The sequence below is a fragment of the Capricornis sumatraensis genome, chromosome 10, assembly GCF_032405125.1.
Source record: "Capricornis sumatraensis isolate serow.1 chromosome 10, serow.2, whole genome shotgun sequence".
NCBI classification, from domain to species: Eukaryota; Metazoa; Chordata; class Mammalia; order Artiodactyla; family Bovidae; genus Capricornis; species Capricornis sumatraensis.
Window position 1 is genome coordinate 39,866,834 of NC_091078.1, and position 18,019 is coordinate 39,884,852.

Consider the following 18,019-nt stretch of genomic DNA (forward strand, 5'->3'; position numbering starts at 1 on the left):
ACAGAACAAAGGGGCTCCTCTAGCTGGCAGACAGAGACAAATGCTCTTTCCCTGCCTCTTTCCATTGCATCCTCAGCTCACTCTGATGCTTTTGGTCCTCACCTTTCAGGTCTTGGTTCATTTTCCCTTTTTAAAATGACCTCCCCCAAGGAGACTCCTTTTATGTCTTCTCTCAGATGGGAGTCGGGGAATCCTTAGAGGCTCACTGGGGTGTAGACAGTGGGATGTGGCCCCACCGTGCTTGGCAGTTATCACTTCCCTTTCGTCCTGCTTCCTGCGGGAGGGCATTTCTGAGTCATGAATAATGGATGCGGCGACTGAGCCTGCATTTCGGGCTGATTAGCATGCACCTTGTCAGAAATTGCTTTTCCCAGCGCCATGGAGGCCGATTTGCCAACTCTGCTTTCCCAGGTGTGCAGTGGGGGCAGGGGTGAGGGGCTGGGGGTGGGGACACTTTGATGTTGGTTTCGCATTCTTTCTTTCCGTCTCTCTCTTGCTGTCCCCTTGTCTCCTCCCATTGTGGCTGCCTGCCTCATTCTGCTGTCATTTCCTCTGGGGAGTCTTTCCTTTTGTCTAAGCTTTTCTTTCTTTTTTTTCTCTCTAGTCTCCTTATCTTTGAAGAGATTTTAATCTGTCTTGGTGATGTAGAACTTTTTTTTTTTCATTCAGAAAATGCTAATGATGGAAATTATTAAGACTTTTCCTGTCCTGTTTGTGTTTGGTTGTTTTCCTCATTCTGGATTCCTTTTTCTTTCTTTATGAACTCTTCCTTCTGGAGTTCTAGAGATACGTAGAGTCACCTTCTTATTTATAGTGGTTTTCTGTTAGTCACATGGTTTCTAATCAATAAATCCCTTCTGCCAGAAAACACTATGCCTTATCCAGACTTGAAAGAAATACCCAAATCTGAGCATACAGTACAGTCTTACAATTCAATGTAACTAACAGGGAGGCCTGGCGTGCTGCAATTCATGGGGTCTCAAAGAGTTGGATACGACTGAGAGACTGAACTGAGCTGAACACTTCACAGGCTGCCATCAGTTATCTCCAGGATTTAGATGAACTGGATTCTAACACTAGCTATGTTTCTGATTAGTTATGTCACCTGTGAAGTGTGACTTAGCTCCTCAGCACATGACATAGTTATGTCATCTGTGAAAATAAAGCAGATTTTTCTGGTCTGTTTCCTTATCTTCAAAATGACAGGGGCTGGATTAAATAATTGCCCCAGGTGGCTCAGATGGTAAAGAATCTGCCTGCAATGCAGGAGACCTGGGTTCGATCCCTGGGTCAGGAAGATCCCCTGGAGAAGGGAATGGTTACCCACTCCAGTATTTCTGCCTGGAGAATCCCACAGAGAGAGGAGCCTGGCAGGCTTACAGTCCACAGTGTCACAAAAAAGTCAGATGTAATGTGAAAGTGAGCCACTTTCAGTTCACTTCAAGTTCTCTTAGTATTTCAAACTGCTAATTTCTTGTTGTTTCTTGGCATTGTAGTACTTTAAAAATTTTTTATGTTGTTGAAGTATAGTTGATTTACTATACTGTGTTAATCTTTGCTGTATGGCAATGTGATTCAGTTATACGTGTGTGTGTGTGTGTGTGTGTGTGTGTGTGTGTGTGTGTGTGTGCACGCATACCATGATTAGTCGTGTCTGACTCTTTGCGACCCTATGGACTGTAGCCGGCCTAACCATGGTGCAAAACTCTCCTGAGAGCAGCCTTGGTACCAACCAGCACGCAGGTCCAAAGGGATCTAGAAAGCCTTATCAAGAAATTTTCTCAGGAAAAGACAGCTCCTTTCCCAAGAGGAATTCTGGTGCCAACTATTTGGATCATAAAATGTTGCCAACTTGTTACATAAAAGTAAGAGCTAATGTTGTTTACAGCTCTTTGTTTTTTGTTTTTTGTTTTTTTTCTTTTTTCCCCCATTTCGAGCCTCTTCCCAGTGAAGTAGGTTGATCAAACAAATGAGAAAAACTTCAGACAGAAGACCTTATTAATCAAAGAAGTTATGGGAACTCCCACCTAACTTGTAGGTTAGAGGGGTAAGCCTCAGATAGAGGGCTCCGATGCTCTACTGCAGTTAAAGCAAGACCATCAAAGCGATTGCTCTAAATGATCTTCCCGGGCCTTGTCTGATTTTCTCTAAGTCAGACTGTGACTCTTTGTGTAGGTCAAGAGTTGGCAAGCTTTCAAGGGCAGAGCCTTATAAGTAAGTCTGATCTGAACCCCACAAGTCTATGATGGGGAGCCCACAATGAAAGTTGACCCTGGGTCATCAGACAGAGGTCTCCAAAGTGCAGAAGAGCCTGACAGTGGCCCTCTCCTAAAGAGATGCTCTGCCTTCCTTAGCACTGAAGGCTGGATGTCAATCACAGACGTCACATGGGCTCTGTGTCTACTCATCCCCTGGTGCATTAATTTCCTAGGGCTGCTGTAACAGAAAACCACAAATGAGAGACTTCAAAACATCAGAAGTTTATTCTTACATAGTTCTAGAGATTAGAATTCTGAAATCAAAATGTTGGGACCCACAGAGATGTTATGGGGAGGGAGGTGGGAGGGGGTTCATGTTTGGGAACGCATGTAAGAATTAAAGATTTTAAAATTAAATAAATAAATAAATAAAATTAAAAAAAAATAAAACAAAACAAAACAAAATGTTGGCAGGGCCACACTCCTTCTGAAGGCGCTAGGGGCGAATCTTTCCTTATCTTCTCCTCGTGTCTGGTGGTTGTCAGCATCCGTGGCGTTCCTTGGCACTGGCGGTCACTCCCTTCTTCATCTCATGCCTTCTTCTGTCTGTCGCCTCTGTATCTCCAAATCATCTTCTCTTTATAAGGACACCAGCCATTGGATTTACAGTCTACTTTAATCTAGAATGACCTCATCTTAGTTACTTACATTGCAAAGACCCTATTCCCAAACAAAGTCTCCTTCAGAGGGTCCCAGGTGGACATGCATTTTGGGGACACCGTTCAGCCCAGTAGAGTGGGTATTTATCTGTGTAGGTATATAGGGCAGCAATATCAAAAATGAATTCAGAAGTCTCCAGATTTTACATTTTAATGAGGAACTCTTGTCTTGGGACTGGTTTTCCTAAATAGCATTTAAGAGTCCACGTCTACTGACTCTCTGGGCATCAAGCCAGGCTTATCCTCTTAGGGTTTGAATTTGGCCTGAATTATTAACTCCAAACATTTACATTTGGCTTAGGAAAGAAATATCTCTTACTCAGCAACACTGAGACAAGGTTATTAACCTCAATATTAGATTTAAATTTTAGTGAGGCTTCCAAAGAAGTTCTAGAAGGTTGGAAGGCAACATTCCATCTTTCTCCTATCAAATACCCACAGGGAGTTTGCTTACATTTAATTTTTATTATAAAAGCAGAAGCAATGAAATATGCTATGCTAACCACATGTTACTAACCACAGTCAATAAAAAACTTTTATTCTGTAAAACTTAAATTCTATGAACATATGTCATGGTATGAAGTGAATATGAGAAAAATGTTTACAAATAATCACTTGCTAAACTTCCTTTCTCCGAATGTATCAACCAAAATCATGGCTGAAACCTGAAAAATGGGGAGACTCAACTTGAGCCCCTACAATCCTCAGGGACTCCCATGCTGTCTTTTTTAACTCTCTGTGGGGATATTCTGCTTTTCCTTGTCTTTTTCTTTGCTCTTGTGTTATTTCTCACTCCATCCCTACCCCTCTGAGTGTTTGAAGAGATGAGGAGGAGAGTCTGTCTTTACTGAACCTCAAGTGTTCTGTCCTCTCCTGAGAAATTCATAGCTTTGAATAGTCAGAAGGATCCAGATGTTGGACAAAGCACAGGCTATAACTTCCCTTTTTCCTCAACACATATTAAAAAAAACCTTTTTTTAATGTATTTATAAGCACATGAAAAAAAACAGAAAAGACAAGAAACAAAGCAGTCACTTTAAATGACAGAGGCAGAAGGAACCTCACAATTGTAAGTGTGGGTTGCCCCATATTCATAACGGGGACCAGGTCTGGAGCACGGCACACACATAGGGCAGCAGATGGGTCTCTGTACCAGCAGGTGTCATCCGGGAGAGGCTAGGGGTCAGAGCTATTAATATATGCCCACCTTTTGTCTGGGCCTGGCAGCAAACCACTCTCATGTATCTGGGCTGGAGCCCAACTTCTAGGTGTGGGAACCCAGACACCCAGTCCTGCCAGAGCCCAGGCTGAAGCCACAGTGAGAATAAGATCATCTCTCCAGAAACCCTCAGACCCTACATGAGTAAAAAAGAGGCCCCTGGAAGAAGTAGAGCAGCGTGAAAGACAGGCAGGAAGTGCCCACAAGGACCAGCTTGCAACTGAAGGAAGTATGGTTGCATCTTCAGGGAGGAGAGAGAGAAAAACAGTTCCACTGGAAATGACTGGTTGTAGAAAAAATGAATTAGAAAATTTGGAAATGAGGTTAGAATTACTGAACAAAAACCCAAGAGGTGAGCAGAAGCTGAGTACAGCTCAAGAGTGAATTTATGAAAGAAAGGTGAAACTGAAGGAAGCTTCTAGAATGGATCACACAGAAGCAAAGAATGAGAAAATATGGAAGAGAGGCTAAGGGGCATGGAGGGCTAATCTAGAAATCCCCATATTTATCTGCTGAGTTCTCAAGATGGAAGACAGAGAGGATCTTTGAGGGGCAACATTTGAAGAGTGTTGCCTGGAAGTTTTCCAGAAAAGAGAGAGGCCTGAGGCCTTAGAAAAAAAAAAAAAAAAAAACTCACAATGTGCTAAGTAGAATACATGTTTTCAAAAATCCATACTTTGACACATTTTAGTATAAGTTTGGGACATAAAAGGGTAAAGAAAAATTCTTAAAATCTATGAGAGCAAGAAAGAGATGGTTACATGTACACACACAAAACTCATAAAATTTCCTCCAGACATGCAAATTTAGAGAGTAAACAGTCCCTTTGCCTCAAAGTTGGATCTTTCAGGGAAACATTTTGCAATTTTAACTATCATCTTTCTTAGTTTCTGGGTCTCAGTGGGAGCAAGGGGCCACCAGCCAATTCTAGGACTTTGCTTCTCTGTGAATTGCTTGCTCATGTGTTAGACCCCTGCCTCCCTTTCCCCACCAACCTCAGGAGACAACACATTGCTCTGTTCAGGATTTCAGTCCCAGAGGTCATCTTCTGAAACTGGGCAAATAAATAAATAAATATTTCTTGAATCAGTTTTATTAAAAACTTTCCCCCTCCAAATTCCCAAGACCTTTCTCTTCCCTTTTCTGTCTTATGGAGATGCTTGAGTATATTTTTGAAGAAAATCTTCTCCCAAAAAGCATTTTTGGAAAGGTTTCCTCTTACTTTTTCTTGCTTTTTCTCCCCATAGCAAAGTATGACACAACTCAAGTAAATGCAAATTTAATAATATTTAAGTAAAGATTTAAAATGTTTTTTTCTTCTCTAATTCTATGAACATTTGTCATAATTGTTATATCTCAAATGATGAAAATAAAATAAAATAAAATAAAATGATGGATATGTTATTAGAGAAATAAAAAAAATTTTCATAACATGAAACAAACAAGATTTTATGTACAATACTGAGGGGTGTTGTGCAATACTTAGAGAAACTTTCAAGGAGACAAACTTTGTAAGGAGACCATTGGGTATATTTGTTTCATCTTCCAACAATGGACTGGGTTCAGGAAAGCAGTAGTAACGTGAGTCAGCAAAAGCAATGACTTCCTAAGCTCAGCTATTTAAAGAGTCCCTGCCTCCACTGTATCACACTTCTTGGGATCCATGAGGTGACATCATGGATGAGTGATCATGGTTTTGGGGAGGTCACTCTGGGAGGAACCAGGATCCGGTATCCACAGATATTCTCCAACCTCCACACGCTCCTCCTGGCTGATGTCCAGGTGGTACTATTTCCCCCGTAGCTGGCAGGGGTGTCTGGCAGACCTGCTGGGAAGCCTTACAGAGTATTTGGATGGTGGCTGGAGGAACTCATTCATGCCCAGAGGGACGTTGTTCAGCAGGAACAAAGCATCCAGACACAAACTCTGCAAGGAGATCATTCTCAGTTATTGAATAAACAGATGGTTTTACATGTAGCCTCATGCCTGCCTTACATTGAGTGCCCTACAGATACTTGTGGAATAAGTTCTTCAGTCAGTGACGTTAGGGCAAGTATCAGGGAGTGAGAACCTCCAAGCTGTCAACTGGAAACAAACGTGCACAACATGGGAGCTGTAAGTTTTATCTGGAGCAAAGTGAGGACTCTAATCTGGAGACAGCACTTCGGATAGCTCTGAGCAACTGCTCCAAAGGGGTAATGGGAAAGGTCCATGCCATATATGAATCTAGTGAAACGGGATGTATATAGTCAAGCATACGTTTTGGCAGTCTTGCTGCTAGTCACGAGGAGCAGATGCCACCATTACTGAGTTTAGGGCTTTTCTGGATATGAGAACATGCAATAATCAGGTTCACAAAATCTTCTCCTGAAAACATCTAACTATCTAAAGGCCTACTCTGCCAGTTTTTCCCCAAGCACAGAGTGCCTCATTCCTGATCTTCACCCTGAACTCCTTCCAGGGGGTGTTGAAGACCAGGAGCTTCAGCACTGATGACTGGATACTTATAGAAGTAGATGGCAAGCATCCGTCCATAATTGGCAAATTCTAACTGAAGAGCATATTTGGGCAACAGTCTCTGAGTCATTGGAAAAATACAGCAGGTGTGGCAACGTGATACTGGGGTGAGAAAGAGATTCTTCCCATTTTAACAGAAGTTCCCACTGTGCTGCCATATTGAGGGAACCAAAGGATGGAGGGTCCCTACAGAAGAGTTCCAGCAGAGCATCAGTTGGCACCTTCAGTGCCCTTCAGTTTCCAACAGCAGTGAAGCCAGCAAAGGGCCTTCATGGGCATCAGACATCTTAGCAGTAGGGGTCATTACAAGGAGCAGGAGGAGAAGAAAACTTGGGAACTATGACCATCACCACCTGGGAAGTGGGGTGCTATGACTACAGGCAGACATGACCTATTGGTTGGGACTTCCATATCTGATTAGTCCTGGAGAGAAGGAGTGCATATCAGTCAGGGTTCAAGTGCATGAAAGTGAAAATATCTTAGCTACTTTCAATGCAAAAAGTCTTCCATATCAGACAGAAAACAACACAATTCTGTAAAGCAATTATCCTTCAATTAAAAAGTAAATAAATTAAAAAAGAAGTCTATAGAATCCTTGGGGGATTTAAAAAGTAGGATGGCTCCCAGAACAAAACCAAATTGGCCCACTGGAAAAAATGAATACCTCTGCTAAAGAAATGGGGATCAAGAGACCAGCACTGAAGCAGCAGGGTTCAAGAACATGTCACCAGTTGCTGTCTAGCAGTTGGGAACCACAGTGTCTTTTCTGCATCCCTGGAGCAGGTGGCTGAGCCCCGGGTGTTGAGTCAGGCAGCCCAGTATTACCAGGACTGCCACTCCCAGGAGCTGTAGCTAAAATCACAGACAGGTAGTTCCTACCTTACCTCCACCTTCCAAATCATGAGAGCTCATCATAATGAGCTATCCAGGCCCTTGCATCCAGAGTCTGTAAAATGGATATTCTGTCTTTCCAGCCCACATCATTCAGGAAGACATACAAAAGGTAAGATAGAAGGGACACTGTGCTGCTGGGGTGCTAGGCATGGACGTGAATTTTAAATTATAGACTAGATGGGGGTGAAACCAGGAACATCTAAGGTGTTATTATTAACGGCTTAGTGTTGTAGACTGCTTCTTTTTTTAGACTCTACATGGTGTGAGCTATGAATGTGGAGATGGTACCTGCTTTACAAGAGTGTTTTGAAGATTTGTTAATTTACTGAGATGAAAAAGTGAAAAGTACAACTATTATGCAAGGACAATAATTTGAAGTGAGAAAAAAAGCCCTCTTTCCTCTAATGAGTCAGAAATAAATCCTACTGAGCAAACTGACAAGAACCTCTAGGAATTTAGTAGCAATTAGGACTTGGCATTTACGATGATGAACATTCCTAGTAAAATGTGAGTACTTGCCCCCAACTTCCACCATCCCAGGAAGATTTAATTAACTTTTAGCAACATCCTTGATGTACAGCCCCAGTCTGCTCCTTCGTCTGACAGCTGGCATCAACCCCTGTCATGACCTGGAGAAAGGAACCATGAACCCCTAGATCACCCCCAGTGGAGAGTCTGCTCTGGATGTGCACTGAGAACCATCCCTCCTCCAAATCCATCCCCATTCAAACGCTCCTACTTCTGAGGTTGCTCTGAACTGCCACCCTCCAGCCCCCACCTCTATCCCTAGCCCAAAGTAGCTATCAGCTGTTGAATTGTCCCATGGTTTCTACAGAGAGAAATGTTTAACTATGTTAATTTACTAATATAATGAATTACTCTCTTGGTTTTAGGATAGCTATGACACAGCCCTGAAAACCAATCTTAGAATTCATCTCTAGCAGGATTTTATATGTTAAAAATGTTCTCAAAATAAGAGGGAAAGGGAGGAAGAGGGGAGAGGAGAGAATAAGAAAGACAAAAGAGGAACAGAGCTTGATTCAATTCTTATAGTTTTTATTTAAAGACATGTCAGCCCAGAGTGGGAAACAGAGCAAGCCTGTTTGGACAGATTTAGTTTAAATTTACCTTGGGGGGCTCACTCTACCAGACACATCTTGACTCAGAGCCAGTTTCTCTGCCATCAGTCACAGCTTGGTTTACCCTCGGCTTTTTGGGTTGAACTGGAGCACCGTCCACTGCTCTGATCACAAAGGATCAGTGAGAATAACAGGGAGAAGTGCATCCCTACTGAGCCCAGGGCTGGGGTTGCCAGGGTCTCGAGCCCAAACCATTCCCAGTAGACACCACAGCCCCCCTCAGTCTCATTTATGAAACTGTCCCTGGGGTTTTATACAAACGATCAGCTTGGCTAGTGGGGCAGAATGTCCCAGAGCCTGATCTATGCGTGGGGCTGCCGGTTCAGGATGGCGGGGTAGCAGGACATACGTTCATCTCCTCCTGGGAGAGCACCAAAATTGCAACTAGCTATTAAGCAACCACTGACAGAAGGCTGCTGGAACCCACCAGAAGAAGATACCACACAACCAAAGACAAAGAAGAAGAGATAGTGAGATGGCACGTTTGAGGGGTGCAATTACGATAAAATCAAATCCTATACCCCCCGGGTGGGTGACCCACAGACTGGAGAACAATAATACCAAAGAGGTCCTCCCACGTTTGTGAAGGTTCTGAACCCCACGTCAGGCTTCCCAGCCTAAGGATCCAGCAAAGGGACTGGGAATCCCCAGGGAGTCTGACCTTGAAGGCCAGCGGGATTTGATTACAAAGCTTTTCACAGGACTGGGGAAACAGAGACTCCAGTCTTGGAAGACACAGAGGCTGATCTGTATGTGGAAGAGAACCCTGAAAATTTGACTAGGTTTAGCTCTTTGCGCAGTGGGGCTCCATCCTGGGTAATTTTGAAGGCACTTTCCCGGTGCAGAACAGTTTTGCTGACCAGCCCACCTTCCTAACAACAGCATGAAGCACCTCAATAGCACTTTGTGGTACAGTGTTTTTCCCTATTTCCATTTTACTTGCAAGCACACTGATTTGGAGAGGCGCTGAGTCATTCAACAGAAGTCCTGCCACCCATCAGTTGCTGAGTGTGGGTCTGCCATTCAGTGATTCAGCCCTACAACAGAGCAGACGCAATGGCATGAGCCCAGCATGAGGCCAGGGAAACAGACGGACCAAAGGCAGGTGCCCCGCAGGGGTACAGAAAACACTTTCTTGTTGTTTTGCCAGGGATGGCAGACGTATCACATGTGAGTGTGTTTTGTTATCCTCCACTGAAAGTTTTCCAAGTCTTTACTATAGGAGAGACAATACTGGCCTTTATCCCATCACAAAATGAGGCTGATGTGGTGGTGTGGAAAGTCAGCATCATTTAGAACCTCACAGCGAATGGTCAAAGGCAAGTCCAGCTGCAGCCTGTCTTTCTGCTGCAAGACATGGGGAGGTGGTTTCACCTCCCTGAGCCCCGATTTCCTCATCTGTAAAGTAAGAAAGTTAGAAATATTCCCACATAGGGTTAAAAAGCAGTGGGATAGTGTTTAGGAAGTATCTTAAACAGTAAAGCTGTATTGTTGTTCAGTCGCAAAGTCCTGTCTAACTCCTGAAGTGCATGACGTGACTCTTGAAGTGACCCCATGAAGTGCAGCACGCCAGGCTTTCCTGTCCTTCACTGTCTCCCAGCATTTGTGCAAATTCATGTCCATTGAGTCAATGATGCCATCCAACCATCTCATCCTCTGTCACCTTCATTTCTTCTAGCCCTCAATCTTCCCCAGCATCAGGGTCTTTTCCAATGATCTGGCTCTTTGCATCAGGTGGTCAAAATATTGGAGCTTCAGCTTCAGCATCAATCCTTCCAGTGAATATTCAGGGTTGATTTCCTTTAGGACTGACTGGTTATAAAACTATAAATAGTTGTTACTCTTAAACTGGTTCAGAAAAAGAGTAAAAGTCACCCAAACAGACATTTCAGTGACTGCGAAAATCCAACACAAAATCATTAAATTTTTTCCTAGTGATACCCCTGAACTTTAAGGAAATTGTAAAGATAACATTGTGGCATTGAAGAGAGGGTGTTATTGATTCAAACAACAGGCCCTTCCCCCACAGCACTGTTTAACTCTGAGTAAATCTTGTTCTGTGAAATGGCCAGAGTTGTTACACAGGCTTATAGGGAAGTCATCTGTGCTTAGTGTTAGGTGTGTTCAAGGAAGCCTGCTCTAAACGCCAAGGATGTCATGTGGGAAACTCCACTTTGCTGTTTCATGGTTCTTCTTTATTTTGACACGTAAGCCTGCATTCAGTTTCCTAGGTGTTTCCCTCTCTCAGACTAGCTGGTGTGTGTGTGCAGTTGCTTCCAGGTGAGGCCCTTGTCCCCTGGGGCCCCATCTCCCAGGATCAATGCAATTGTAGGTGTCCTTTTTTTAGCTGATTTTTAAATTTTTAATTAATTAACGAATTATGGCTGTGCTGGGTCTTCATCGTTGCACTCCAGCTTTTTCCAGTTGTGGCAAGTAGGGGCTAGCTACTCTTTGTTGCTCTGTGAGGGCTTCTTGCTGAAGTGGCTTCTTCTTGCTGTGGACTATGGGCTCTGGGTGAGTGGGCTTCAGTAGTTGTGGTGTATGAGCTGAATTGCTCCAAGGCATGTGGGATCTTCTCTGATCAGGGGTCAAACCCGTGTCTCCTGCACTGGCAGGCAGATTCTTAACCACTGGACCCCCAGGGAAGTCCAGAGAGTAATCATCTTGATGAAAGCATCCAAGGGCTCTTGCTCTGCAAACTCAGAGCCTGGCTTTGCTGACATCGCAGTCATGGAGATTCTTCTCCTGATGCTCACTTCAGTCGTGTTGATTCTTTGTGACCCTATGGATGGTAGCCTGCCAGGCTCCTCTGACCAAGAGATTCTCCAGGCAAGACTACTGGAGTGGGCTACCGTGCCCTCCTCTAGGGGATCTACCCCACCCAGGGACTGAACCTGCATCTCTCTCATCTTTTGTGCCTCCTGTATTGGCAGGCAGGTTCTTTACCACTAGCGCCACCTGAGAAGCCCCGATTGTTCTCCTAGTTCTTTGCAACTTCTCTCCCATCAGAGCAAAGGAGTGTGAGATAAAAAAAAAACAGGGAAAATAGGCCTCTGGTGGATGGATGATGGATGAGGATGGAAACCAGTGCTTACGTGCAAGCAGCCCAGCCCATTAGAGCACCCCCACCTCAGCTTTCCTTGAAGCGGTGAATATTATTCAAACTCAGAGGTCACTGCCCCTCCAGGAAAGCAAATAGGACTTTTAATACGAACATTTCCTGCCTCAGCTGGAGATTTTTCTGTTTTATTTTATTTTCCTCTGGACATAAAACAGGAAGTGGAACTCCAAAATGCACAAGACGTTCAGGCAAATAACAGATCCAGCTTAAGCCTCTGTCATGCTGAAGTCTCTTATTCCTATGGTTAGATCAAATGTTAGAGACCACTTCAATTTCTGTTGGAGAGGTTCTGTCGTCTAAGCCATATTGGTCTGAAACAGCACCCTTTCCAAGAGCCCATGTGTTTCATCAACAGGTACCCACTAGATATTCCTTCTAGCTTCTGCTTAACAGATGGAGAAAGATTACTTACCCTAAAGGATACCTAACTTCACTGAGAACTATGAAGGTCACTGAGTATGTGTATGAAATTATATCAAGGCCATAAAGAAGGCTGAGTGCTGAAGAATTGATGCTTTCGAACTGTGATGCTGGAAGAGACTCTTGAGAGTCCCTTGACCCCAAGGAAATCAACCAGTCAATCCTGAAGGAAATTAACCCTGAATTTTCATTGGAAGGACTGATGCTGAAGCTGAAGCTCCAATATTTTGACCCCTTGATGTGAAAAGCCAACTCATCGAAAAGAGCTTGGAAAGCATCTTTCCCTGATGCTGGGAAAGATTGAGGGTAGGAAGAGAAGGGGGCAACAGAGGATGAGATGGTTGGATGGCATCATGGATTCAATGGACATAAGTTTGAGCCAACTCCAGAATATAGTGAAGGACAGGGAAGCCTGGTGTGCTGCAGTCCATGAGGCTGCAAAGAGTAGGACACAACTCAGCAACTGAGCAACAACAAGCACCAAGTCTAGCTTTAAAAATCAGAGAATCAGAAGATTCTCAATCAGACTGTGTGGCCACTATTGCGTATGAAATGCCTATTAGAGTCGAGGTCCTGCAGAGACTGTCAAGAAGATGAATTAGGTCCCTTCAAGGATTTACCATCTTGTTAAAGAATCAGCAGACTCACTCGCACCAGATCCTCTCGATATCCTCTTGTATTAATTAGTGTTGCAAGAACGGAATCCATTCTAGGTTGGTTAAGCAGAAAAAGGTATTTAGGAACAGATACCAAAAGACTCATGGAATTTCCCAAGATTTGAACTTGGAGTTTTCACAGCCAGGAAGAACACATATGCACTCTTCCCAGCAGGTTACTCCAACAGAGACCCTGAGTAGCCACTTTTGAACACAAACCAAGGTCACCTTGGGGTGACCCACGAGGTGGTCCACAAGGACCTCTGTCCTACAGCCTCTGAAATCATGGGACCACTCTGCTATACTCTATTACCTTGTCAGGAAATGACATGTTCCTTCTCTTTTAAATGGATGCCAGATTAGCCAAGTGCAAGTCAGGCTGAACCTCAGATGTGAAGGAGAGGGGAAAGGTTTCACTAACACTGAAGATTTTAGGCTAAGCACGAAGATTAGGAAAGCACTAAAATTAAAGAAATCCTTATGGCAAAATTCATTCTTAAATTGGAGAAAGTAAGGAAAGCCACTAGGCCATTCAGGTATGACCCAAATCAAATCCTTTATGATTACACAGTGGAAGTAACAAATAGATGCAAGGTATTAGATCTGATAGACAGAGTGCCTGACGGACTATGGACAGAGGTTCACGACACTGTACAGGAGGCAAGGATCACGACCATCCCCAAGGAAAACAAATGCAAAAAGGCAAAATAGTTGTTTGAGGAGGCCTTACAAATAGCAGAGAAAAGAAGAGAAGCTAAAGGAAAAGGAGAGAAGGAAAGATACACCCATCTGAATGCAGAGTTCCAAAGAATAGCAAGGAGAGATAAGAAAGCCTTCTTCAGTGTGAAAAAATAGAGGAAAACAATAGAATGGGAAAGTCTAGAGATCTCTTCAAGAAAATTAGAGATACCAAAGGAACATTTCATGCAAAGATGGGCACAGTAAAGGACAGAAATTGTATGGACCTAACAGAAGCAGAGAGATTAAGAAAAGGTGGCCAGAATACACAGAGAACTAAAAAGATCTTAACGACCCAGACAACCACAATGGTGTGATCACTCACCTAGAGCCAGTCAATTCTAAGGGAAATCAACCTGAATATTCATTGGAAGGACTGATGTTGAAGCTGAAGCTCCAGTTTTTTGGACACCTGATATGAATAACTGACTCACTGGAAAAGCCCCTGATGTTGGGAAATATTCAGGGCAGGAGGAGAAGGGGACTACAGAGGATGAGATGGTTGGATGGCATCACTGACTCAATGGACATGAGTTTGCACAAACGCTGGGAGATAGTGAAGGACAGGGAAGCCTGGTGTGCTGCAGTCCATGGGGTGGCAAAGAGTCAGACATGGCTGAGGGAATGAACACCAATAATATTCTCAGCACAGCAGGGCCCAAGAAGGAAAATCTTGTTAACCAGTCAAAAGAAGAAGGTCTCCCTCTTTATGAGGGGGCTTCATCTTGGGGAGGCTCCACACTGTTACCTTCTCAGCCCAGTTTTGAACTGAGGAGGTTCAAACATATTCTTTGGTCAAGCATATTTTTTCAATATGTTTGACTTCTTTAGGTGAAACATGTTTTTTCCAAGATAGAGGCAAACTGGACAGAGAAACATAAGACTGGCTGTCCCTGAGTGAGTGAGCCTATGTTTTCTTTAAATGACCATTCAGGATCTCAGGTATAGTTTGAATGACTCTTCAACTGATTCCATTCATCTTTTTTTTTCCAATAAGAGAGAAGCTGTAGCTTATAATCACTCAGCCTTTGTGTGATTTGGTTTCTCCTGTCTGATAGTGAGGCCAGAGTATGTTTTTTTCTTTTCCACCCACTTTCTTGGCCTCTCAAATTCTGCCTTCACGATGGAAAGCCCAGTGACCTCAGGTGCACAAGAATACTCATGCTGCGTTGTAGAAGGAGCAGGGGGAACCAATTTGATGATCCTGTTCCCTTCCTCCAAAACAATTTTGATCATTCTCCTTCCAATTGCCCACCCCTCACTAATATACACAGTCTCACAGGCTCTCACACATACCTCCTGTCCACCACTGGGCTCAGAATTTCACAGGGACAGGGATGGGGGAGGGAAGGAGGAAGAAGAAGAGGAAAGAAGGAGACAAAGCCCCTCCTCAGCTTCGTGTAGGGCTCACAACCCTGGAGGAGGGGAAACACCATTGCACCCACCCCACCCCACCCCTCCTCTTGTTTCTCCCTTCTCACACTCAAAAGTGCTTCTGACCCAGAAAGAACCACAGACCTCCTGCCTTCACCTCAGCTTACATGAGACTGTGTCACACTGTTCCTGAAAGGTGTGGGCTGTGCTACTCGCGACCCAAAAGCCAATAAACAGGCCTGGTTGGTAGAAAGGAACGTTTGCTTTATTTCAGATGCCAGCAACTGGCGGGGAAGGTGAGCATCTGTCCAAAGGCCACCCCCGCCTCCCCCCTCCCCGCCCCCACCACTGCTGGAGACCAGTGGGGCAGGAGCTTTTATAGACAAACGAGGCACCACCAGCAGAAACAGCACAGTTGGCTCTGACAGTCAGTCAGTGTCAAGGTGATCGTTGGTGGGCTGACCATCGTCATCTTCATTGTTTTAGGCACAATTAATCTTCAGTTCGGAGAAGGTAATGGCAACCCACTCCAGTACTCTTCCCTGGAAAATCCCATGGGCGGAGGAGCCTGGTGAGCTGCAGTCCATGGGGTCGCTAAGAGTCGGACACGACTGAGCGACTTCACTTTCACTTTTCCCTTTCATGCATTGGAGAAGGAAGTGGCAACCCACTCCAGGGTTCTTGCCTGGAGAATCCCAGGGACGGTGGGCTGCTGTCTATGGGGTCACACAGAGCTGGACACGCCTGAAGTGAGGCAGCAGCAGCAGCAATCTTCAGTTCCGGGGTCTGTTTGTTCCCATTTCGGTGAGGCCAGTTCTCAGAATTGTGGCAGCTTATGTCGGTATGACAAAGCCTTTGACTGCGGATCACAACAAACTGTGGAAAATTCTTAAAGAGATGGGAATATCAGACCACCTTACCTGTCTCCTGAGAATGTATGCAGGTAAAGAAGTAACAGTTGGAACCAAACATGGAACAACAGACAGGTTCCAAATTGGGAAAGGAGCACATCAAGGCTGTATATTGTCACCCTGCTTATTTAACTTATATGTAGAGTACATTATGCGAAATGTCAGGTTGGATGAACCGCCAGCTGGAATCAAGACTTCCAGGAGAAATATCAACAACCTCAGTTGTGCAGATGACACCATCCTTATGGCAGAAAGTGAAGAGGAACTGAAAGTGAAAATAAGAGTGAAAAAGTTGGCTTAAAATTCAACATTCAAAAAAAGAAGATCATGGCATCCAGTTCCATCACTTCATGGCAAATATATGGGGAAACAATGGAAACAATGACAGACTTCATTTTGGGGGGGCTCCAAAATCACTGCTGATGGTGACTGCAGCTAGCTCCTTGGAAGAAAAGCTGTGACAAACCTAGACAACATATTAAAAAGAAGAGACATTACTTTGCTGATGAAGGTCCATCTAGTCAAAGCTATGGTTTTGCCAATAGTCATGTGTGGTTGTGAGAGTTGGACCATAAAGAAAGCTGAGCACTGAAGAATTGGTGCTTCTGAACTGTGGTGTTGGAGAAGACTCTTGAGAGTCTCTGGGACTGCAAGGAGATCCAACCAGTCAATCCTAAAGGAAATTAGTCCTGAATATTCATTAGAAGGACTGATGCTGAAGCTGAAGCTCCAATAGTTTGGCCACCTGATGGGAAGAGCTGATTCATTGGAAAAGACCCTGATGCTGGGAAAAACTGAAGGCTGGGAAAAGAGAAGGGGATGACAGAGGATGAGATGGTTGGATGGCACCACCAACTCAATGGACATGAGTTTGAGCAAGCTCCAGGAGTTGTTGGTGGACAGAGAAGCCTGGTATGCTGCAATTCATGGGGCTGCAAAGAGTCGGACATGACTGAGTGGCTGAACTGAACTGATGTCATAGCCACAGTGTGGTCATCATGTAGTTAGCTTCTTCTACTTGGTGTTTCAGTATCTATAAGTCAGCTCACAGGATATGGCTCAGAATATCATCTGTAGCCCTTGAGAAAGAACTAGAGCATGGACTCATTAACTATGCTTAAGGAGTACATTATTACTTGGTCTCCTTTGACTTTTCCTTTGTTTTCACTTGTTCTAATTTTTCTGATTAAACTTACTCTTTGACTAAACTTTTCCACAGACCACAGGCAGGCTGAGGACATGAGGGCGTGTGCAGTAAGGACCACGGGGTCCTGCTCCGTTTTAACATGCCCCACCCCAGGCTGCTGGCAGGGACATCATCTTCTCCCATTGCCCTAAAGCTGGAGCTTCCTTGTAAGTGGCTAGAAGAGTAACTGGTGCAAAAGAGATTCCTGGATTTGACATGCTGTCCTTGTCTCCTCATAGTTCCCCTTTGGGGACATTATCCCATCTGAGATTATACTAGAAGAACAAGTCAGGAAAGAACATGGAGAGGGAAGTCTCTAGTCTCCCAGGAATGCTTGCTAATGTTACCCCAATGGTCCCCAGTTAAGTGCACGTGCATTCAGGGATCTCTACCATGATTTCTAAAGCAGGCCCGCCCCAAACCCTGGAATCCACGTGGGTGATGCTGAGGGACTCTGGGCAGGCCTTTCAGCTGCTATCTGCCTGATTCTGAAGGGTATGTGTCTGGCCATGAGGGAGAAATGAAGACTGGGAATATCCAGTTTGTATAAAGTATCCCCATTTTCCGATTCTAGACCTTGCCCATTCTTGCCCTCTTTACATCAAGAAATCAACGTCTTTCCCATCTCATCCTGGTTGCTAGGAAAAGAACTTGTGGGATCATTTACCTGCTGGGTCCTTTCTCCCAGACTTTGGCCTTTGTGCAGGTGAAGCGTGTATGTTCTTTGTCTTAGCCACAATCCCCAGAAGCTGGACATCCTGAGGTAGACAAGAGGCAGTTCTTTGGGACAGACTAGAGGTACAGGTTGTTTGGAATAGAGAGAGAAGCATGGGTTGTTTGGAGAAGAGGGTTGAGAAAAGGAAGGAAAGGAACAGAGGGGGGATCTGTGTGTAGGCTACAGTCCAACCCAAGAAAGTAGCCCCCTGC